Raw genomic sequence first — 26,835 nt, forward strand, 5'->3', positions numbered from 1 at the left:
TCCCGGGATTCAAAGCCCTGCTGTGTGTGCTAAAAATTTATTACAGTTAACATCACAGTACAGTGTGCTATCTGGGATTTTGTATGAAGCTTTCCAATGTTTTCTGTGTATAAGTCTCCCTCAGTTGCACAATACCACCTCCTGGGATTTCAACATTGTTATACCAACCTTCCTATATGTTTTATCTGCTTAGCACAGTGTGGCTGACACTGCTTGATGCAACAACAGTATTTAGAGAATGCGACACTACATTAACATATGACAGCAGAGTAAACACAAGCACTCCAGGGGTTATACCTTTATTCCCAGGATATTACACTTTTATTCACATACAACCTATATAACGGTCTTCCTGCCATGATGTCTAGTTTATGCAGTACATCCCATACACAATACCTATATATAGTGGTACAACACTTTCTGAGACCTTTATATTTATCACTTATGACAGTACATGCAAGATTATTACTAACCTGCCTCATGATGCAGCCTTTGCAGCCTAGAAGCATGGGCTTGCTGGTTCACAGCCCACTCATCTGCAGCTGTCAGAGAAATACAATGTTATTTAGCATTACCTATCCATAGTATACACAAGCTAGGCAATTATTAACTAGTTAGTAGGATGGGTACTTAGTGCTGGAGCATCAGCCATCTGCCTGGCTTCTTGGATCCACTGATACAATAGATCTCCCTTACGCCACCTCAGGTCAGCATAGTGATGCCTGACCTGGTCACCAATTCAGGGGATACCTGTAGAACTGGTGAGGTCACAGGCGAGACTGTCCCAGGCCTCTGCTTTATATTGAGAGCCCTGGTACTGGCCCTGCAGTAGCCTCTCCTCATGGTGTTTTACCAGGAACCATACCATGAATTTGGTCTCCTGGATGCCCTAGTGCTGCGCTCTAAACCGAGTGCCTTCACTAACTCCTGCCATTCTGCCTACAGGAGGAAGCTGCAACCAGTTATGGGAAGTATTCCCGCCTGTGCAGTTTAAATACAGCTGATTTCCCACACTTCTCCATGATTGGATGGTTTTGAAAAGGCTAAGCTATGGGCAAACCTGCTTACCTAATGTTGGCATTGCTTAAAGGGGTATACCAATGGGTAGACTGAGTTAGCTGGCCTACACATTGCTTACACCAACTAAGCTTTGCTGGACAATGCTAAGCATTGCTTAATATTTATTTTACTATATATTTGCTTTGTGGCATTGTTTTATTATTCATTACATATTACATATGTGTCTGGTATCCATGATTCGTGTATACATACCATGTATGGGGTCCTGGGACTTCAGCACTTTATTACAATGACACCTCACATCTGGCATTACTGCAGTACTCCAGTTCACATATTTTGTTACATAGCAGGTTATACAACATACAACTGTATATAGATGCCTTTCACATGTTCAATTTGATTTTTCCATGGTGGGATTTGCTTGGTGAAACCTCATTCTTATGCACTGCTGTGGTGGCTTACTGGTTAACTACTGTGACTGTAGTGTACAGGGTCCTGGGTTCACATCCTGCAAAGGCTGGTAATTTTTTTCCTGCCCAGAAGACGGCTGAGGCATGCTGAGTGATTAAGGCACTTTTAAAAAGTTGTAAGCGGGTTTGCGCGAGGGTAAGCTAAGCTAACCTCTGGTTAATTATGGTTACAGAGAGTGAGCTTTCCATATTGCTTAACCTGTGTGTGCATAGCTTACCCCCAAGCAAATGGGCTTAGACCTGCTTACTAGTGCTTACATCTGCTTACTCTCACTTACTACTGCTTAATACTGCTTACACTAGCTTACTAGTGCTTACATCTGCTTACTCCTGCTTACTGATGCTTAATAGTGCTTACACTTGCTCACTAGTGCTTACTCCTGCTTACTACTCCACTGATTTGGACAGTAATGTCTGATAGTTCTTGGAATGGTGGGGGATTTGGAAGCTGTATGGACTTACCATTCATTACACATTTTACTTTCCATTTGTATCCCTGATTCCTGTGTGCATATACTGTATGGGGCACATGTGATTATCTGTGTACTTTGCAATATTATCACACTGACACCTCACAACTGCATTTAATACAGTACTCCAGTTCACAAATATATGTTATTTAGTAGGTTATGTGACTAAAATATTGCTCATAACATGATTTGCCATGGAAAATGGAATATGCTACAGTGGGACTCAAGCCAGGAATGCTCTACCTACTACACTATTGATGTACTGCTTCATTTGCATATATCTTCCTTTTTATCCTCTTCAGCCATTTAAGCTGCATTAACCATAGCTAAGTGATGGGCAAACTTGTGCACCTATGGTTAAATTTCATCTGTTTTACAAAAAAAAGAAAAAAACTGTTAGATTTAATTGTTTCACTATTGCTCTTGTGGACTTGGGGGGATGTTGCTGGGGGTATGCTGATATCTATGAGCGGTCTCACTTATTCTTACTTGTACTCTGCTGTTCTACATTGCAGGGGTGTGTATATTCTGAGACATCTGCTCCCAGACATGCCCCCTGCACTCTTACACACTCCATGTAAGATTAAGAGCTCAGGCAGCCCATCATCATTAATATGCATGGCGCGCTGCCATCATGCTCCTAAATGGCCACTTCCGTGCATGACTAACTTAGTCATGGATGGAATGATAGTGAATCCGGGGGGGTAGAGTTCCATGTTTTGAAGATGGAAGGTTGAGAGCTATGCAACTGATGCATTTGATGATTTTCATTTTGCTGCATGTTGTTATTTACTTATATGAATACTACTAGTTGATAGCTGCATACCTCTCAGCTCCTCTCAGCAGTTATAGCTTTACAGTTTCTGTTGACTCTGATGGATATTTAGAAGTGCAGCCAAGCATTCCCATGACATCTTTTTAGCCATTGTAATTTAAATATAAATAATTCTGGGCAGGCGGACATTTGCATGTCAACCCTTTCTATAAAGGATAAGTATACTTCTGCATGGATGGATTTGTGATTTTCTATCCATTTATCCATATTACTTTTGAAAAGTAAGAGAAGTAATGTTTTAGGTGGAAAGAAAGTACATTCCAAAAGAAGTGCACTTCTGTGTGATACATGTCTATCCCTCCAAAATCTTCTGTTTATTTTGCAGAAGAGATTAATATATTTTGAGTGGTATTTATGCAAGCATTTGACTTGTGGATTTTTTTCATTTATGCATCTGTTGCTTTTGTGGACCAGGTAAGTCCGTCTCGGCACAGGTCCTATTTTCAGCATAGGCCCTGAAAGAAATGCTCCATTTTACAGAATGAGTAGAAGGCAGTTATACAGGGTTTACATAATAAATGTAAATACATAGGGCAGGATTCACAATGGCTTGCACGGAGTCTAAGAGTCGTGTAAGATTCCATGCAGCCATCGCGATCCAGGAACAGCCCGAAATCCCATGTAAGAGACAGCTAAAACGACTCTTACACGGGCAGGGCGTGGATATGCTAATCACCCCATTTGCAGCCGAAAGGCATGCAAATGAGGTAGATTAGTGATCCACGAAGCTGAAACCAGCCCGTGTAAGAGTCGTGGTTAGGTGTAGAAATGTACCAGTTGACAACTGAGTACTTTACTGCAATAACACAACGGAGCCATGACAGCTCCAATTAAAGTGTGCAAATGTTGCAGTCAGCATGCCAATGGCCAAATATGTGGCCATTGGCATGGTAACCCGATGCGAACATGAAATAAAAAAATTTTTTTTTTGGAGTTCGGCGATGTTTAAATGCAGCGCAGCCCACAAAACGGGCTGCTATATAAACAGAAAAATAAAGGTTTGAAACCCACAAGTGTGGGCATAATGTAATGCATGGAACTGCAAAGCAGGGACTAGCAGCCCGAAAACAACATGGTCACCGTCTCAGTGGTTGCTAAGGGGAAGCTGTCTACATGTCTTGGATCATCAGACTGATTTGTCAGGGGAACAGGGTACCAGACAGCTGATTTGGGCCATTTATCTGGACATGCTGAACAGATCCGAACAGTTGGGGGTATGAATATGCATACAGATTAGTATCATAACATTCTGAATCATTCTTTACAGTTGATGGTTATGATTATGCTTACAGCATACTATCTCAGTATTCTAGCAGATTGTGTACAGTTGTGTATAATTATGCATACACCTTTCTATCTGGACATTCTGACATATTCTGTACAATTGTGGGGTATACTTATGCATACAGCTTGCTACCACTCCCAGGATTCAAAGCCCTGCTGTGTATGCTAAAAATTTATTACAGTTAACATCACAGTACAGTGTGCTATCTGGGACTTTGTATGAAGCTTTCCAATGTTTTCTGTGTATAAGTCTCCCTTAGTTGCACAATACCACCTCCTGGGATTTCAACATTGTTATACCAACCTTCCTATATGTTTTATCTGCTTAGCACAGTGTGGCTGACACTGCTTGATGTAACAATAGTATTTAGAGAATGCGACACTACATTAACATATGACAGCAGAGTAAACACAAGCACTCCAGGGGTTATACCTTTATTCCCAGGATATTACACTTTTATTCACATACAACCTATATAACGGTCTTCCTGCCATGATGTCTAGTTTATGCAATACATCCCATACACAATACCTATATATAGTGGTACAACACATTCTGAGACCTTTATATTTATTACTTATGACAGTACATGCAAGATTATTACTAACCTGCCTCATGATGCAGCCTTTGCAGCCTAGAAGCATGGGCTTGCTGGTTCACAGCCCACTCATCTGCAGCTGTCAGAGAAATACAATGTTATTTAGCATTACCTATCCATAGTATACACAAGCTAGGCAATTATTAACTAGTTAGTAGGATGGGTACTTAGTGCTGGAGCATCAGCCATCTGCCTGGCTTCTTGGATCCACTGAAACAATAGATCTCCCTTATGCCACCTCAGGTCAGCATAGTGATGCCTGACCTGGTCACCAGTTCGGGGGATACCTTTAGAACTGGTGAGGTCACAGGCGAGACTGTCCCAGGCCTCTGCTTTATATTGAGAGCCCTGGTACTGGCCCTGCAGTAGCCTCTCCTCATGGTGTTTTACCAGGAACCATACCATGAATTTGGTCTCCTGGCTGCCCTAGTGCTGCGCTCTAAACCAAGTGCCTTCACTAACTCCTGCCATTCTGCCTACAAGAGGAAGCTGCAACCAGTTATGGGAAGTATTCCCGCCTGTGCAGTTTAAATACAGCTGATTTCCCACACTTCTCCATGATTGGATGGTTTTGAAAAGGCTAAGCTATGGGCAAACCTGCTTACCTAATGTTGGCATTGCTTAAAGGGGTATGCAAATGGGTAGACTGAGTTAGCTGGCCTACACATTGCTTACACCAACTAAGCTTTGCTGGACAATGCTAAGCAGTGCTTAATATTTATTTTACTATATATTTGCTTTGTGGCATTGTTTTATTATTCATTACATATTATATATGTGTCTGGTATCCATGATTCGTGTATACATACCATGTATGGGGTCCTGGGACTTCACCACTTTATTACGACACCTCACATCTGGCATTACTGCAGTACTCCAGTTCACAAATTTTGTTACATAGCAGGTTATACAACATACAACTGTATATAGATGCTTTTCACATGTTCAATTTGATTTTTCCATGGTGGGATTTGCTTGGTGAAACCTCATTCTTATGCACTGCTGTGGTGCCTTACTGGTTAACTACTGTGACTGTAGTGTACAGGGTTCTGGGTTCACATCCTGCAAAGGCTGGTAATTTTTTTCCTGCCCAGAACACGGCTGAGGCATGCTGAGTGATTAAGGCACTTTTAAAAAGTTGTAAGTGGGTTTGCGCGAGGGTAAGCTAAGCTAACCTCCGGTTAATTATGGTTACAGAGAGTGAGATTTCCATATTGCTTAACCTGTGTGTGCATAGCTTACCCCCAAGCAAATGGGCTTAGACCTGCTTACTAGTGCTTACATCTGCTTACTCTCACTTACTACTGCTTAATACTGCTTACACTAGCTTACTAGTGCTTACATCTGCTTACTCCTGCTTACTGATGCTTAATAGTGCTTACACTTGCTCACTAGTGCTTACTCCTGCTTACTACTCCACTGATTTGGACAGTAATGTCTGTTAGTTCTTGGAATGGTGGGGGATTTGGAAGCTGTATGGACTTACCATTCATTACACATTTTACTTTCCATTTGTATCCCTGATTCCTGTGTGCATATACTGTATGGGGCACATGTGATTATCTGTGTACTTTGCACTATTATCACACTGACACCTCACAACTGCATTTAATACAGTACTCCAGTTCACAAATATATGTTATTTAGTAGGTTATGTGACTAAAATATTGCTCATAACGTGATTTGCCATGGGAAATGGAATATGCTACAGTGGGACTCAAGCCAGGAATGCTCTACCTACTACACTATTGATGTACTGCTTCATTTGCATATATCTTCCTTTTTATCCTCTTCAGCCATTTAAGCTGCATTAGCCATAGCTAAGTGATGGGCAAACCTGTGCACCTATGGTTAAATTTCATCTGTTTTACAAAAAAAAATCAAAAACTGTTAGATTTAATTATTTCACTTTTGCTCTTGTGGACTTGGGGGGATGTTGCTGGGGGTATGCTGATATCTATGAGCGGTCTCACTTATTCTTACTTGTACTCTGCTGTTCTACATTGCAGAGGTGTGTATATTCTGAGACATCTGCTCCCAGACATGCCTTTTGCACTCTTACACACTCCATCTAAGATTAAGAGCTCAGGCAGCCCGTCATCATTAATATGCATGACGCGCTGCCGTCATGCTCCTAAATGGCCACTTCCGTGCATGACTAACTTAGTCATGTATGGAATGATAGTGAATCCGGGGGGGGTAGAGTTCCATGTTTTGAAGATGGAAGGTTGAGAGCTATGGAACTGATGCATTTGATGATTTTTATTTTGCTGCATGTTGTTATTTACTTATATGAATACTACTAGTTGATAACTGCATACCTCTCAGCTCCTCTCAGCAGTTATAGCTTTACAGTTTCTGTTGACTCTGATGGATATTTAGAAGTGTAGCCAAGCATTCCCATGACATCTTTTTAGCCATTGTAATTTAAATATAAATAATTCTGGGCAGGCGGAACATTTGCATGTCAACCCTTTCTATAAAGGATAAGTATACTTCTGCATGGATGGATTTGTGATTTTCTATCCATTTATCCATATTACTTTTGAAAAGTAAGAGAAGTAATGTTTTAGGTGGAAAGAAAGTACATTCCAAAAGAAGTGCACTTCTGTGTGATACATGTCTATCCCTCCAAAATCTTCCATTTATTTTGCAGAAGAGATTAATATATTTTGAGTGGTATTTATGCAAGCATTTGACTTGTGGATTTTTTTCATTTATGCATCTGTTGCTTTTGTGGACCAGGTAAGTCCGTCTGGGCACAGGTCCTATTTTCAGCATAGGCCCTGAAAGAAATGCTCCATTTTACAGAATGAGTAGAAGGCAGTTATACAGGGTTTACCTAATAAATGTAAATACATAGGGCAGGATTCACGATGGCTTGCACGGAGTCTAAGAGTCGTGTAAGACTCCATGCATCCATCGCGATCTAGGAACAGCCCGAAATCCCGTGTAAGAGACAGCTAAAACGACTCTTACACGGGCAGGGCGTGGATATGCTAATCACCCCATTTGCAGCCGAAAGGCATGCAAATGAGGTAGATTAGTGATCCACGAAGCTGAAACCAGCCCGTGTAAGAGTCGTGTTAGGTGCAGAAATGTACTCAGTTGACAACTGAGTACTTTACTGCAAATAACACAACGGAGCCATGACAGCTCCAAATAAAGTGTGCAAATGTTGCAGTCAGCATGCCAATGGCCAAATATGTGGCCATTGGCATGGTAACCCGATGCAAACATGAAATAAAATATTTTTTTTTTTGGAGATCGGCGATGTTTAAATGCAGCGCAGCCCCGCGCAAACGGGCTGCGCTATATAAAACAGAAAAATAAAGGTTTGAAACCCACAAATGTGGGTTTTATGTAATGCATGGATTTGCAATGCAGGGACTAGCAGACCAAAACAACATGGCCACCGTCTAGTGGTTGCTAAGGGGGGAAGCTGAGTGTAAGACATGTAACTAAGCATTAGTAGGCAATCCTATGTAAATGAGTGGTAGGATAGTGAATCACACTGTCACATAGCAAATGAGCACATTCCGTGTAGGGTAAGAGTTAGATAAGGGGGAGTAACAGAGCAGGAGATAGGTGACATCACAGGGGGCAATGTCAGGAAGAAATCAAGCTCATTGGAGCAAAGTGGTATGTGAAAGATGTCAATCACACAGCATAAAAAGAGGAGTGTCAACAGATAAGCATGGGAAAGTCAAGAAATGGAAGGTGTACACTGTGGCCAACACCAAAGTTTCTTGCTGTACATGCATGCGTGTCTTGGCAGCTGGGAGCCACGAGTAAGACAGAGTGCGTATAAGGCAGAGTAAGCATGTAGGAGCCTGTTTAAAGATCTGTAGACCTGTTTGCGCTGGTGTGCGTGCGTTTTAATCTAAATAAGCAGATTCTGGTCCGTGTAAGCATGTGTGCATGTGTGGTAGCCACTGTGAGCGTGTTTTTGCTGGTATGCGCGCTGCTCCTCCCTGAGGAAACAGAGAGGAAAAGGAAGCAGAAGAAATTGTAGGAAACTAGCAGGGAATACTTGTAGAGGTAGCAGGTGAAAACAATTAGAAGCAGGCAATTACACAGGCAGAATACAAGCCCAGCCCAGCACTTAAAACACTGCAAACAGCATTGCAGTATGTTTCTCTCAAGAGACACTGCAAGACAGGAGTAAGCTAGTAGAAGTGAAAACTGAAAAAGCTGCACTCAGACCAAACATGCTAGGGGCTGCCATAGCTGTCATAAGGAGACATAGGAGACTTGCTGAGGGTGGTGACAATGCAAATGCTGCCAGACAACCCACAGTGAGGAGACGGAGAAGAGTGTACAGGCCCAGGGTCACCTACCAGGGGTTACAAGAGCTGGAGATAGTGGAGTGCTATAGAGTGGACAGAGACCTCCTGCAGCAAATTGTTGAGCTGTGCAGGCCACACCTCACACACAGAACCAACAGAGGGGAACCCATCCCAGTTGAAACCAAGGTATGTGTTGGCCTAAGAATACTAGCAACAGGTACCTTCCAGAGACCAACTGTTGATATGATGGGGATATCACAGGCATCAGCCCCCAGGGTACTGCACCAGTTCCTGGATGCCATGTCAGCACATGTCGGTGAGCATGTATATTTCCCCAATTCCCGTGAGGTATTGGCCAGCAATATCGTCTCTTCCAGCAAATAGCGGAATACCCTGAGGTAGTGGGTGCAATAGACTGCACGCACATACGCATCAAAGCACCAGCCGGTGAGCGGGGTAGGGCCTACATTAAATGCAAGGGCTTCCCCTCCATCAACTGCCAGGTCGTGTGTGATGCCCAGGGCATAATAATGAATGTGTGTGCTGGCTGCCTGGGAGCTACCATGATTCCCATATCTGGCATTTGACGCAGCTGTACCAGATATTTGCCAATGGGGACATTCCACATGGTCACCTAGTGGGGGATGCAGGTTATGCACTGGAGCCATGGCTGATGACACCCATCAGAAATGCACACACACCTGAACAGTAATGCCATAATGAGGCACACGCACAAACACGTAATGTAATAGAGCATGTGTTTGGGCTGCTCAAGTCACGGTTCCAGTGCCTGGACACATCTGGTGGAGCCTTGCAGTACTCACCAACTACATGTACCCAAATTGTCATGGTATGTGCTATGCTACATAATATGATTCTGCAAAAACAGCTGCAGCAGGACCAGCATAGGGCCGGGACAAACAGCCCCCCACCATTGCCAAGGCCATCACAGGCAGAGCGTGACTCGGAGGAGGAACAACCTGAGCCTGCCCCAGTAGGCAGAAGGAGGCGTGCCCAGTATGCCCTGGCCTTGGCAAAGAGGCAATGCATAGCACATACACTGGCTCAGTAGGAGCCCTGGGAATGATACCCCTCTCTGACTCACTCATATAGTAACAGGGACGCCTAACATGACACAACCTGCTCTCAAACATGTACAGGGAGTGTAGTATGTGCATCCAACAGAGGCAGCCCTGCAGCACCACCTGAGGCATGATTGCCATGTGTTAAGCAATGTAACACCATCTAGTATATGCAAACATGAAGACCCAACCTAACATCTCACCCTCACCAAGCATGATGCCACACTATGAAGACAACAAGATCAAGTACAATAATTGGCTGAGGTATTGATGTTAGCAAAGGAGAACACATGGCTGACAGCCTGGGCTGACATGCCGAGCACGACATGATGCCCCACCTACTAGGGATGGCACGCACCCAGCACACCTGGCTGTGTAGATACTGGCAAAGGCTGTTGTCTCCCCCACTGTGCCTGGAATAGGTAAGTCAGGAAACACAAACCCACCACCATAGGTAACACAAGGGATAATAACCTGGATGTAATGCTACCCAACGCCAGAAGTCTAACCTGCAAGGTGCATGCAGACCAAACCCACCACAGCATGGAGAATGGTAATATGTGTTCTGTAACAGAAACATGGGCAAGGCCCAGAAGAGCACCCTAATACTACCAGGTTATGCCTCATACCATGCTCTACAGCTCCAAAACATGGAACACACGACAATAGGAGTGTGGCTACCAGTAATTATCAAGGATAACCACACCCCCAGGTTGGTACCACAGCAAGAAGCAGCATGGACTATCCATGGGCAAGTAACACTGTCTCAAACTGTGTACCTGTTTGAAGCCTGCTACAGACCACACACACACAAACCCAGGTACCCCAGCCAGCCTTCCTGAAGACACTTCAGAGTATGAATGTCTCAACAAATACCAAACAAGGCACACACAAAGTATGACATAGGTGGCAATCCATTATGTATGGAAGAAGTAATCATGGACCTAGGGACACAAGTGGATGGTAACCTGTCATGTGACACTCACATTGCCAAGGTGGCCAGGAAGACTTGCTATATTGCCCACCTTAATATGAAAGGATGCACATGTAGAGCTACAGAGGTCACTGTGCCCCCATACTCTTCCCTTATCAGGCCCATACATGACAACAATGCCCCAGTTCGGATGTACCTTACCTTACACATGCAGCAGTCAGAAAGACCCCAAATGTACCCCACCAACAGGATAAAGGGTCCAAACATTGAACATCTGCAGCCTGGCTGAAGAAACCACAGCCCAATTCAGAAGCATACTGCACAGTCAGAGGTGATGTATGCCTGATGTACAAGGCCATGTCCAATCCAGAATGAATGGACATGCTCCACTGCAGAAACCCCAAATCCAGCAGACACACCACAGTGAGATATCTGAACCTCCACACATAGATTAATAGGATGTGCTGGAGGGACAGATCCATAACCCAGAGGCTCCTGACACTCTGGAACAGAATCCCAGTCCATGATAGGCTGAGCTCCACACACAAACTCAACAAGAGAAATCCGGTGAAGTGCATGGGAGATAGTAGGTGTACACTGGGGGCCATCCCTGTGTCACATCTAGGAAAGAAAACCCTACATGGGCATAATATGCACATTGCAAGGGGTGTTGAGACCCACACAGTCTGTCCATGCTCAAACAAGGCCAGGGCAGATAGCCTAGTATGAACCTATGAACCTATGATGATACAAATTGTGCAGGACACAAAGGATTATCACACAGCTGTCCTACCTGATGGTAGGAACTATGGTGATAATCCACAGATATGCTCTGCAGCACTGTAATATCACAAACAATACACCAAACCCACACACATTGCCAACAGCCTACCGAACAGATTCCTTCCAACTTCCCCACCAGCACCTAACTGCCAAATATCTATCCCAGGAGAGTGCTGGCCCCCTGACATTGCAGATGCTGAGGTAACAGCCAGCATCCACAAAGCACAGCACACAGCATCAGTGGTACCAGATGGCGTCCTGGGTTGTGTCCAACAAGTACTGTAAGAAGAATGGAACAGCAAATAGCACTACTGTGCACTATCAGTCCTACCACAGGATATGTACCCAAAGAGCAGTGTACAGCAACAGTGGTCCCACACCACAAAGGTGGTGCCTGAATGGATACTGCAGACTATCACCCCACAACCCCAACTATCTAGGCTGGCAAAGTAATGGAGAGGATGATCATGGATCCCATGAATAACGAGATTGGGTACCTACAGACATTGGACCCTACCCAGTGTGGCTGTCATAGGGCAGATTCTGCCCCTTACACATGTCTGACTCATGTGAAACATGCACCAAGCCCATTGATGTGGGGAATGTTGATCACACAGCCTATCTGGACCTTGCTAAACCCTTCCATACAATACCCTAGTTGGCGGTACAGATAAGCTCACCAGCCTAACTATAAACCCCTATGCAAGTAGATGGGTTGCAAACCAGCTCAAGGACAGAACTGACCTGGCAGACATGCTGTAGCCATGGCAGACTGCAAACCAGGTACAACTGGCATCCCACAAGGCATGGTCCTGGGACCTCTCTTGTATGCTATATATGTCACATAGGTACAGGCCAACATGGAAGGACTCTGTCTGAACAGGTTTGCAGAGGACTACAAACTGGCCACCATATCGGACCCTCCAGCTAACAAAATCAACCTACAAAAGGCACGCACAGAAACACACAAGTGGTGCCACAGCAATGTCAACAAGCTAAATGCAGAATGGTGTATAGTCAACCCCTGTGGAAGCACAGTACATGGCCAGAAATTACCGCATAGGTGTTAACCCAGTAAGTACATCAGGAGCAATAAGAGACCTGGGGACACAAGGTGATAGATATCCTTCATGTGACAACCATGTGTCTGTAGTGGTTACAGAAACATACCATATACCCACCTAATCATGAAGGTAAGCACAGCTTGGTTAGGGTAGGTCAATGTGCCTCTCCAGTCATCCATCAGCAGCCTCACAATTGTGTACAATGGCCCTTCAGGGATGTACCGTAGCAGACACCTGCAGCAACTGGAAAGACCACACAAATACCCCACCAGGAGGATCACAGAGCTGTAACAGATGCCATGTGTCGCCTGAGTAAAGAAACTGCAGCTCCACACAGTGCCATACTGCCTGGTTGGAGGTGAACTGTGCCTGATGTATAGAGCCATGACCAACCTGGTATCAATGGACATTTGGCACCATGTAAACACTGAAGGCTGGTGACCTATGCAGCTGACAGGCCTGAACCCCAGCACAGACATAAACAGGACATGCTGTACCGATTGGTCCATAACCCAGAAGCTCACTCCACTCACGACTAAACTCCCACTACAGGATACCCAGGAGTCCTCAGTGACTGTCATCCAGAGGAATCATGATGACTGGATGGGAGATGGTAGGTGTACCCTGGATATCACCTGTATGTCACGGGTAGACAGAGGCACAGCACACTAACCGTGACATATGTCATGGCAAACACCAGTAAATGTGTGTTGAAGGACAAACACTCTCTGACTAGCATTACAAATGGACTAGGGCACATGGCCATTGTTTGTCACTGTCCACACAAGTTGTGGAATACATTAACAATGTCAGACAATCATGTACTATGCTGTCCATATCTGAACAAAATGCAACATGGTCATATCTGCACAACTGGCCCTCAACCAGTCTGGTGTGCTCACTATAAATATTACAAGCAGAGATAGGACTGAAACCGATTATACTGTCCACCACAGTGAAAGTTCTGCACCAGTACACTATACGACAATACAACTGTTTGGTCAGCAGGAAAGGATGATGACAACTGTATGCAAACTATCCCTGCAGGCACAGCATAATGCCTGTTATGTTCAGACACAAAGCAGTTGGGCAGTAAGAACACAACCTGGTGTCCAACACTCAACTGTACATGTGATATATAGATGGCATCCACACACAAACAGAAATGTGGTAGTCCACAGATCCCAACATAAGGAAAGGTCACACTGGGCATGCTCGCACACGTAGATAAATGAGACGTGGCAGTCAAGAAGCCATACAAACTGCAAACTTGGCATGCTCACACACTTAGGCCATGTCACAGTTCAGCAGTTGCACACACATATCTGGCATTTCTATGTGTTAACACAGGAACCTCCCACAATAGACATCTGCCCAGTGCACACAGTGAAGTTACAACAGAGACATAAGTAAAGTACTGTATCCCACTCATATGCAAACATCTCCCACAGTACACATGTTGTTTATAGAGATAGGGAAGGCTATGGCAATAAAGACCCACAAACAGTATATGAGCAACAGATACTTGCATCTGACAGGTAAACATATGGCCGTAGAGTGCAATACCTGACTGTTGTCCCTAGGGAATACAGAAGGCTTTCCACAGTGTATTTAGTGTCTGCCTCCACAGTACAGTAGGCCACTGTGCCTGTGCAAAGTTAATGCATAGATATGCTCTCCCCTGTACTGATGGATAGTCACAGATGTACATACCTCTTCATCCATAATGATGTCAGTACACTATACATATGTCAGGAGCAGAAATTATACCCAGTAATGTGAATAGCACGCTCCGCTACTGCATCTGTAGCAAGTGTCATAACATAATTAGGTAGGGGTTTGAATCCTGCAAGTGCTCAGTGTGTGTGTGAATGTGTGTAGAAGAGTAGTGTGTGCAATTCCATGTGTATGAGAAATGTCCCTTTTGGCAACTATTACTACACAACACATGCTGCATATTCCACTGTCTAAACACTGATGATGTCAGCACCCTATAAGTACAGCATGAGAAAGCAATCCCCCCAGTAATACAAATAGCGCGATCTGCTAATGCGTCTCTCACAAGTGTCATAACATAGTTAGGTAGGGGTTTGAATCCTGCAAGTGCCGAATGTGTGTGGGGGAGTAGTGTGTGCAATTCCATCTGTATGAAAAATGTCCCTTTTGTCCACTATTACTACACAACACATGCTGCATATTCCACTGTCTAAACACTGATGATGTCAGCACCCTATAAGTACAGCAGGAGAAAGCAATCCCCCCAGTAATGCAAATAGCATGCTCTGCTAATGCGTCTCACAAGTGTCATAACATAGTTAGGTAGGGGTTTAAATCCTGCAAGTGCTCAGTGTGTGTGTAAATGTGTGTGGGGGAGTAGTGTGTACAATTCCATGTGTATGAGAAATGTCCTTTTGGCAACTATTACTACACAACACACGCTGCATATTCCACTGTCTAAACACTGATGATGTCAGCACCCTATAAGTACAGCAGGAGAAAGCAATCCTCCCAGTAATGCAAATAGCACACTCTGCTACTGCGACTCTCACAAGTGATCTATCATAGTTAGGTAGGGGTTTGTATCCTACAAATGCTATGTGTATTTTTGTCACACAGTTTGTCCATGTGTGTGGGGTGTTGTTCCCAATATTGCACGACATACATTATATTAGTAATGTCACTGCATACATGATGTATGTGTGTGCCACCTACACATATGTACCTGTGAACTGCAAGAGTTCCCATGTCCGAAGCCTGCCTCATGTGAATACATGGAATATGCATCAGACAACTATATGACTGTGGTGTTCTGTGCAGGGGCTGCATGTGGTATGTGACTATACAGTGTGGGTTGTAGATGGTGTCATCCCACCAGCAAGGGATACATGATTGGTCTGGAGCATATAGTCCACATGTTGGTGATGAACAGGTGCAGCATGTTGTCACCACTTGTGGGAGTGGTAACAGGTTGTTCCATAGCAATGCAGGGAATGAATGATAAGAACCCTTCAGATAGGGTCTTGCAGCTAGAATAATGCTCACACTGTATGTTTGGGTAGTCGCAGTACAACCATATAATGGTGTGTGTAGAGACCGTCATATTCCCAGTGTTGTCAGGAAGGCCAAGTGGGTTTCCTGGGTATGGGAGTGTGGTGTGTGCCAGGCTATGAACCTGAAGGCAGTCTAACCCACTGTGTGTTGCACATGGAGAGGCTCTGATGCTTTGTGCAGTGCCACCAACCTGGGGTGTGTGTATCTGAGGTGCCTTTGGATACATCCCCCCTATTCTGGTTTGGTGCATGTGTAGGGGATGACAAACATGGTATCAGGAATGACCTGGCACTGATGATGTGCACCCGGGAGCCTTGTACCAGGAGTCTGTTACTGCACAGATATTGCTGTACCCCATGCTAAGGACAGTTTCCACTGCATGCATCTTGAGGTTTACACTGCTGCTGTTGAGTAGCATTGCTATTAGTGTCCTATACCTATAGTGTCTGATACCTGTGTAGGTGGCTATGTAATGTCAGCCTTGCATACAAAGGCACTATGTGTGTAGCAACAGCCTCTGCCAATATACAATGGCCCATGGGTGACAGGTACAAGCTGTCCCAAGCAAAGCAATGTGGCTTGTCCAGCATGTAATCCCACACTGACAGGTACTGGATCCCCTTTGAATGTCACTGAAAGATACGTTAATTGCAGAAACTAATAATCCTGTCTACATATTGTGGCAGCATTCTTGGTGAGGGTGAGATGCTACTCAAGGCCAGGATCATACCAGCCTGTGCCACAAGCTCAGAGAGCCCCTCTATGTCCCCTAACATGTAGTCCAGGGAGGTGCGTCAGAGGTCATACACACTGGCACAGACAATGACTGAGTCATACTTCTACATGCCTTGGAGTGACCGGTATGCTTGTGTTATGTGGTGGATCATAGTGCCCGATGGACAGCTCAGCGTGACTGTTACCTTGTTCAGCCTGGGAGCAGGACCTCAGTGTACGTGATGACAGAGGTACCTCATACAACTGTAGCAGGTGTGTTGTCAAGCCGTATGGCCTGTGACTGTTTGGCACAGAGGCTTTGTGAGCTATGTGTTGCATGTGCTCTGCTCTGGCTTAACGTTTGCTTATGTGTCTGCTTTGCAGGTGTCAGCTGCTCAGGCAGGATGCTATTCTGAGAGCCCAATAATGTACCTGTGTGTTTCTGTGTTTGGATTGCGGTCATGGCAGGTCTATGGGAGACTGGTACTGTATTCACTGTAGTATCCCACTCCACCTGACAGGGAATGCCAGTGCTGTGTTAACAGAGCTTAGCCCCCAGTTTGGCTATGTGGTTGCATCTCTCACATGTGTTGTAATGTATGGGAAGGGGAGAGGGTTGTCTGTGTACATGAGGCAGCTGTAACATTGCCACATGACTCACAGATTCACCAACTGGACCTGAGAGTAGATCGACAGGTGACCTTTGCACATGCTACCATAGCATTGTGACTCCCATACTAAGTAACGACACATAGGGCCAATGAGGAACAAGGTACTCAAGGTGACTATGTGAGGGTGTAGTGCTCCTGATTTGTTAGTGCTGGCATATATGAATGCCGTCTTGAGCAAATGTGAGGTAAGTCATATGCAATGTGTTACAGGCAAGCTACATACAAACAGGACAAACAGTGACGTTCTGTCATGTGACACATGGACATCAGTACAGTAAGCAATACAGATGTCACTAGGGATCCACAGAGGCACTGTATATCTGCACTGCAGGTGGAATCAGTGTTTCAGGAACATAACAGGCAAACATGCATACAAACAAAGCTACAGTCAGCAGGCCTGTATGTAGACTATGCTAAAACAAACAAGGTGTACGACTTCCAGTAGGTAACAGTGCATATATGCAGGCACTATAAGCCAGTACCCAGACATTCACAGGTCAGATGGGCTGGGTCCAGCCGCACCCCACACAAGTGTATAGACCACGTACCTTCGTAATGTTGAATAACTGGCCTGATACCCAAGTGCTCATACCTGTAATAATACACATGTCAAATAACAGACACTGAGCCCTCACTCAGCAGTTCCAGACTTAGTATGATGTATGCTACCTGTCCTGGCACCACAGTATCCTTGACATGTATGGACACTCTCCCTCCTGTCATAGTTAGTTCTGTGTTTTGGTGCTGTCATGCATGGTATGAGGTGTGGCCTTGTAGTGCTAGTGTGCTCTTGTGAGCCTTGAACCTGTTGTGTAGTACTGAACAGATATCAACATCCTGAAACATCTGCATTGCAGAGTCGTGTGGACAGCATGCAACTCACAGTTGACATGGCCATCATTGAGTATCAATATGTACATTGTTGTATCCCCTGTGCTACCTATGTAGGTGGCCATCCCTTCACAGCCTCACCACTAGTATGCAAAGATGTGCAGACAGAACACTGTGGTAATTACTATGGGTGTACAAAACAATACAATGACATTCATACTGTAACTGCATCAGGCATGCTGGTATATACCCACAATGCTATCATTACACTGTACTGTTGTCAACATCATACTATTACAATACGTCTATGTACTCACCCTGTGCATCAGCACCATGTTAACCTGTTCCTGCACCGATTTTACAGATTGCAGGAGGTGGCACAGTTTCATCATATGCACAGGGTGTGTACCTGGTATGCCTGAGTCTGCCACTGATACAACCAATTGACATGTCTGTGTGTGTGTGTTGGTGAGGGACAGCAGTACAAGATGGGGCAATGTTGATGCAGTGTGTGCGTGTATGCGGTAGCCCTAGATGTTATCACTTTGCATGTGTGTATGAATGCACACAGTCCCACCTCATGGCTGCCATATACAGGTGTTTGTGGACAGCCACAGACTGTACCTGCCAGGTGATACAGATCACTGTCTGTGGCCACGGACACGGTACCTGTGCCTGGCAGGGGTGCTACGGACCATATCAGGTGCTAAGCCAGACTGGGTACTGTCATCAGAAGCAGGTGGTTGGTGACTGGAGACAAGTCCCTGTTGGGACTGTCCAGCGCCACGTGCACGTGGTCTCCTGGGGCGGTCTGATGACAGCACAGACCCAGCATTGCTGGGGCTGCTGCTGGCACTATGTGAGCGGCTGTGGGCCTGTTGTCGTCCGTGACGGCTGCCAGCTGCTGCTGTTGCTGGCATACGGCCACATCGACGCCTCAACCATCCACTATTGCCCTGGCTCATGGACATGTAGTTGTGGAACATATCTAATGTGTCCCCCAATGTCTGTCAATGACCTCGGTGAAGTTGCGGATAGCAGCCGCAACATCATGCATACTGTCACTCATGGCTGTGCGACATGCTCTCAGCTCCCTCAGACCCTGTCTGGTGTACCGTTCTATACGTGACTGTGCCTGCATTACAGCCCGAAACATAGCTGAGGTTGAAAGACCTCTGTGGGCACGTCTGACAGGGGCGGTACGCCCACTGATGCTCCCACGAGAACCCATGGACATCTGCCTGTATGGTAGAGTATCAGGACCCTGGCCATGGCTGCTGTGTGGGGATGCATGCCCACTGTATCCTGTCCATCACCTAGGGACATTGGTGACAAAGGATGTATTGGCAGGATGACTGTGCGCATTGATGGGGTCGACAGCTGTGTAGTGTCAATTGGCTGACCAATGACGGACTCTGGCACACCTACCTGTGCCATTACACAGGTATCATCATTATCACTATCCACAGCAGCTGATTCAGGTTCCCTGCTGCACGACACCAGAGCAGCACCAGAATTTGTGGGAGTAAGACAGGAAACACAGTTTACAATGTGTAAACAATGTCACCACTGATGCACACATGCACACATGCATACATGGGCACATGCACACATGGGCACATGCACATGCACACATGCACACATGCACACATGCACACATGGGCACATGCACACATGCACACATGGGCACATGCACACATGCACACATGGGCACATGCACACATGCACACATGGGCACATGCACACATGCACACATGCACACACCTCAGTATATGAGATATCAACCCACAGACACAAACACACCTGCAATCAAACACATAGCACTACTGCTTCAGCCTATTATTACTATTAGTATCAAGAGTATTGAAGGTAATGGTATTACACACTCACCAGCATGGATAGGCTGCCTTGCTGTTACACCAGAGGGACCTGCAGAAAAGAGACATTTATTGTCAGTGGGCACAACTGTGCCATTGATACTGTGGGCATGATACAGTTCAGTAGTGCAACAGTTAGCTTCCACAGGTGTACTGCAGATATTGAGGATATCACTCTTGCACAATAACTACCAAGATTACAGCTACAAAACGAGGACACACCTCACACATGCATAACCTAACAGTGTACAGAATGGTCAACTATACACATGGCATGTTACCTGCACGCCCCGTGTCCTGCTGCTGTGTGGCTCCAGCCTCCATCATTACACATGTATGCTGCTGCTGTTGCTGTTGTGCTGGAGCCACAACACTTAGGAGTAGTTCCTCCAGTCTGGTGAGGGGGGGATGTCTAGCCACCCCACCACCTGTGGCAAGCTGCTGCCTGTGAATATCCGACGCACGCTGATGGACATTTCTAATTAAATCACTGCAGTGATGGCGTACCTGCCATATGTCCGGTTATGTGTGCCTATGTCATTTACCCGACGGACCAGGTCTTGCCACAGTGCAGCCCTCTCCTGCTGGTTCTGGCTGGTGCGGGAAAAGAGTACAGTGAAATCCCGCACCAGGCTCTGGTGTATCTCCTCCTCCTCCTCTGCAGCAGAGTAGACAGGGTTCCACTGGTGAACCATAGCCCTGAAAAGGAGAAGGAAAATATGTCAGCAATATCTGTCAGCAAACTATGGCACACATAATACAAATAATACTCGACTGCAGTGATATAACTTAAGCACCATATACAGCATCTGTCTGTCTATTGGGGGATACACATGTAAATGACCAGATATCAGTGCTCATCCGACAACTGTGCAACAGTACCTGGCACACTCCATATGACAGACTAGTATACTGCAGCAGTCAACACACTGTTTCAGGTACAATACACAACCTCACACTGGGGATTTGTATCAAGGTACTGTATGGGGAACATTATCAGCCCATGCACTGCACACAATGCACGCTACATATTTCACTGGTAATGCACACTACTCTTACTTGCCATAACCCTACCTACACCACAGTGACATACAGGGTAACACAGCACAACATATGGCAATGTAGTATGTGTTGATCGCAATACCTCACACACCTGTCTCTGGCCTCACACCAAGGACACACACTACCATGACAGACAGACAGTCATGGTGAGCAATCACACCAGTACACAACATGCACCCAGTCACTAGCACACTCATTCCACCTCACATATTCCATTTGCAATGTGTTCATGGGTGTGCATTGTGTCTTAGGTAGGTAGTGTGCTTTTGGCCCTGGGCCTACAGCAGCATACTGTTATGCTACCCTGCCCCTTGTGACACATGTGTTATGATCGTACCTGCTCCTAATAAACAGTTACACAGGGTGACTCATATGGCATATTACCTATCTGCATAACATTCAGCAGGGGTATGTCTGACATCTACTCATGGGGAGCCTTGCTTCTTAATTCTGTGTGGTCTACTACAGGGTATGTCGTATCTGTGGGTAGGGTCCTGTACCTCCACCATGTGCTCTATACTGCAGTGACAAGGACGACAGACATAGGTAATTTGTGTTGTGGATGTTGGAGGTGTTACCATGGTTGTTAGACAACTGTCATGGGTGTGACCAAACTATGTATATCCAGCAGTGGTAACCTCTATGTAGGTAGTCTGTGTGTGCTCTGTGGTGTTTGAGTGCATTGACACAGTTACTTGCATATGTCTGTGTCCTTCTCCATATCTGTAGCTGTCATGGGAGGTACATACCGTGTAGGACATTGTGGGGTGTGGAGGGGTACAGTGACCTACATGTCCATAGCTGACACACCATGTCCGCTGACACATTCCATGTACAGGTATTACATGACTAGTGTGCCACTGTGTATATCAATGTGGAGCCTATTGTACACTTGTTGCCCCTGTTCCCCCTGACACATGCAGTGGTGGGCAGGCATGCACATATGTGGTGGTTACTGGTGTCAGTGTTTTTGAATGGGGTATGGTACTCCAGTATCCACACTGGTGTTCACTCCATGCCTTTGACACCAGGCACCTGTTGCAGGACATCTGCACACATGTGCCTCACACATATATATATATATATATATATATATATATATATATATATATATATATATATATATATATATATATATATATATATATATATATATATATATATATATATATATATATATGTATATATGTATATATAATATGTATATATAGATGTAGATATATACATATAGATGTGGGGAGAGAGGGGAGAGTAAGAGAGACAGACAGGGAGAGTGAGAGTGTGACGGGGTGGGACAGAGAGAGAGATAGTCATATACAGACATATCTGTTGTCAGTCAGATCTATCTGTATATGTATATGTCTCTACAGATATCTATATATGTATGTGTGTTACATATATCTGTAATGCATATATTCTACCAATCTTGATGTCTGTGCAGTAAGTGAGAACCTGGTTCAAGGCTCCTGAGAGCACACCAGCGGTACCAGGCTATACCCCGTATCATGCTTTTTGGCCCCAGGACTCGGGACAAAACAAAAAGGGAGGGGGTGTGTCCATATTCATGAAGGACACCCACAACTCCAGGTTAGTGGCAACACATGAAGCATCACAGACCATCCAGGTGCAGATAACCGTAGGCAAACCTGCTATACAACTGGTAGCATGTTACAGACCACCCTCCCAATCTCAGGAACCACAGTCAGCCTTCCTGAAGACATTGAAGCATATGAATGTCCCACCACACACCATCATATTGGGAGACTTCAACTACCCTAACATACACTGGGTGCATTATTCTACCCCAAACACCCTAGCCCAAAGGTTCCCGGAATTCACTAAGTCAAATGCAGTGGAACAGCTAGTCACCTCTCCCACAACAGGAGATAATATACTAGACCTGATCATCACAAACATGGGGACAATGTGCTACACACCGGAAGTATACCCCTCACTAGTCACATCTGACCACAGACTAATCCCCCTGGATATACATATCCCACCTCCCCCACAACACAAAAGACTACAGTGGGAAACCTCTCACATGCCGACTTTACACTTCTTATAACTGAGTTGGTATCCACTTCCCACAATGCAGACACCTTCACATATGCTTTCTACGGACATCTCCAAGAATGCATGGATCATGCAATCACAAATAAAACCATGACCCTCTCCACCAAGGGCAGGCGTCCTGTCTGGTGGACCTCAGCATTGAACAAATTGTATAACAACAGAAGGTAGCTACTGCACGGCAGAGCATAATTCCATAGAGCTACGGCATCTCTGATCAGCAGTAGCAGAAAGATACATTTTGTCGTACAAACATGCAAGGCCAACAATGAGAGGGACATCGCTATGGACACTACAGATAACCACAAGGCCTTCTGCTATGTTGCACACCTGGGTGGAAACCCTCAGATATGTTCACAGTTAGTTCACAGTGACAAACGCTACACTGAACACACAGATAATGCCAACATTCTGGCAGACAGGTTCAGTGCAGATTTCTCCCCTCCTTCACCCACACATGAGGAATTACTTATCCCAGCTGACTGTAACCTCCCTGTCATCTCAGATGTCCAGCTGGGAACCACCCTCAGCAAAGCTGTAAACACAGCATCAATGGGACCCGACAGTATTGCAGGTTGCATGCTACGTGAACTCCAAGAGGAGCTACACATGCACATTAAATGCTATTCAACCGTAGCCTTACTACAGCATATGTACCTGGACACTGGCATACAGCAACAGTAGTCCCACTCCACACAGGAGGCACCTCTACAGACCCTGGTAACTACCACCCCATAAGCTTAACCAGCCTGGTCTGCAACGCTATGGAAAGGATCATTATGGAACTCATACACAGAGACATTGGGGACTTAGACACTTGATCCCACCCTGTTTGGCTTTGTAGAGGGCAGATCCTGCCTTATGAACCTGGTTGACCTTTTCAAATTAGTCACTAGAGCCATTGACGAGGGCACAGCGGTCCATACAGCCTACCTGGACTTGCCTACGGCTTTCGACACAATACCGCAGTCTGGCATCATAGACATGATCAACAGCTGAAATGTAAATCCATATGCCACAAGATGGATTGCAAACCAGCTAATGGATAGAAACCCTACAGTCAAACTCACTGGTGCCATGTCAGACTCAGAGCCAGTCACAAGTGGTGTCCCACAGGGCTCTGTCCTGGGGCCGCTCATGTTCGGCATATAATTCTCAGATGTGGAAGCAGACATGGGAGGGTAGTGGCTGACAATGTTCAAAGATGACTGCATACTAGACGCCATAGATGATACACCAGCTGACACATACATCCTACTGACAGGCCTCATGGACACAGACAACGGGTGCCGGAGTCATGACCTTAAACTGCATGCCACGTAATGTATACTCATACCCTTTTGGACGGACAAGGTACCCACATATTATCACATAGACAGTAACCCACTGAGTACAGACAAAGTAATCAGAGACCTGGTGACACTGATCGATGCTGACCTCTCATTTGACACACACATTGCCAAAGTGGTTGGATAGACTTCCTACCTTGCCCACCTTATCATGAAGGGATTCACATCCAGATCAAAAGGGGTCATTGTACCCCTATACTCCTCCCTTATCAGGCCCATGACTCTGTACTATGCCCATTTGGTATGTACCTCACCTGGCACTTGCAACAGCTAGGGGGACCCCATAAGTATATCACCAGGAGGATCAAGGGTCTCCAACAACTTTCATATGCTGCCAGACTAACGTAACTCATGCTCTATTCCATAGCATACTGCCTACGTAGGGGTGATCTGTGCCTGATGTAGTAGGCCATGTCCAATCAAGTATTGATGGACATGTCCCACCTCATACAATCCAAATCCATCAGAACCACAACAGCTATGGATTTAAACCTCAGCACACATATGAATAGGACATACTGTAGGGACAGATCCATCACTAAAAGGCTTCCCATACTGTGGAACAGGATCCCAGTTCATGTTAGGCAGAGACCCTCACTGACACTCTTCATGTGCATTCTTGATGAGTGGATGGGAGATCATAGGTTTACAGCAGGGGTCATCTCTGTGTCACTACTAGACAGAGGCACAGTAAACTAATGCTATTATGTAGGGGGTCTTCACTGTGTCACTACTATACAGAGGCACAAGTTTATAAATCTATTCTATACACTGTCTGCAGATAGCCTAGTACTAAACTATGACACTGTGAAACTATATATGTCTATGTATTTCTACATCCCTCTCTATCTATGAATACACATATGTATATTATATATATATATATATATATACATATATATATATATATATATATATATATATACATACATATCTCGATATACATACATATATATATATATATATATATATATATATATATATATATATATATATATATATATATACTCCTTTTTAGTTCCACATATGTATACACACAGTAAAGTACTGCTGAACATTAATTACTGTACAACCTACTTGTACATTGCACTACAACCTACATAGCTATGTGCACATAGCTACCATCACATACATATGTATGTGGAGCCTTCAGTGACAGTTGCAGTATGTCCCCGGCCCTATGCACATCTTCATATACATAGATACAGACCAATAACACATCTGGAGGGTTCACAGTATGTAGAGTATTATAGTAGCACTTTACATTACCTGTGTTTGTTGCAGCTGTTTGCGTAGGCTTGCAGTTACTTGGCCTGCTGTCAGCCTCTTTGTTTTGTTGTTACAGGGTTTTTTTTCTCTTTCTTTCTTTCTTTCTTTCTTTCTTTCTTTCTTTCTTTCTTTCTTTCTTTCTTTTTTTTCTCTCTCTCTCTACCTCTAGCAGGTGCAATGAAAGTATTGCATGTGTGGACTGGGAGTACAGGATGCTTTTGTAGGTATCTGCACATGTCCATGTGATGGCCTTTGCACCAATTGTTAGCCAGCATTTACTAATTGCATGCAGCCTGTTGTGTAGTGATTGCAGTTATCACTGTGATTACAGGACTGTGCTATAAAAAGGTCTGTTAGGTAGGCGTAGCCCTTTCAGATTATCAGGGTGGGGACCATGCTGGTTTGCTGTGGACACTGTTCTGTGAGTGTAAGTGTTGGTATGTCTCTCATATTTCAGGCTGTGTTGTAGACACTGCAATGCATGTTGTTCTGTAAGCTGAGTATTCCTTCCTCCAGTGTCCTCTTCTCCGTGTGTATGTAAACTGACACCTACGACTAGTAATACTGTGTATATGGGTGTGTGTGCTTTCCTGTGGGGATTGTGGTGTAACTGGTATATAGCAGTGGCTCTTGCAATCTGTTGCTATGGCTTCAAAATTTGGCCTTTATATTCACTCGTTGTATGCCTGCTAGGTGTCTTTCCTGTAATGTGTTGCTATGGCTTTCCTATTTTCCATTTACATTCACAGCTTGTAATGCTTGCTAAATCTGTTTGGGCAGCAATTCCCTATGTGTTTGTTGTGGTAGGGTGTTACTGCATGCAGTGTGGTCTGGCCATGGTGTGGGCCTTGACACTTACAAGGGTATTAGATCATGTTGCTGTGCAGGCCTCAGATACTCTCCAGAGCATCTTTTATCAGCCTCATGGAATGGTACATAGCAGTGGATTACTCCAATGACATATTCTGATATTCTGCAGTTGTGACTGTGGGTTATTTCAAGCATATGTATTAGTACACCATTTGTGACGTGCAGGTGGTGCGTACCTTCAGTCAGTCATAGTTACCATTGCATGTTCATAGGTTCGCGGTACATGAGGTAACTGCCC

The sequence above is a fragment of the Protopterus annectens genome, chromosome 10.part0 (genome assembly GCF_019279795.1).
Source record: "Protopterus annectens isolate FY-2018-M chromosome 10.part0, PAN1.0, whole genome shotgun sequence".
In the NCBI taxonomy this organism is placed as follows: domain Eukaryota; kingdom Metazoa; phylum Chordata; order Ceratodontiformes; family Protopteridae; genus Protopterus; species Protopterus annectens.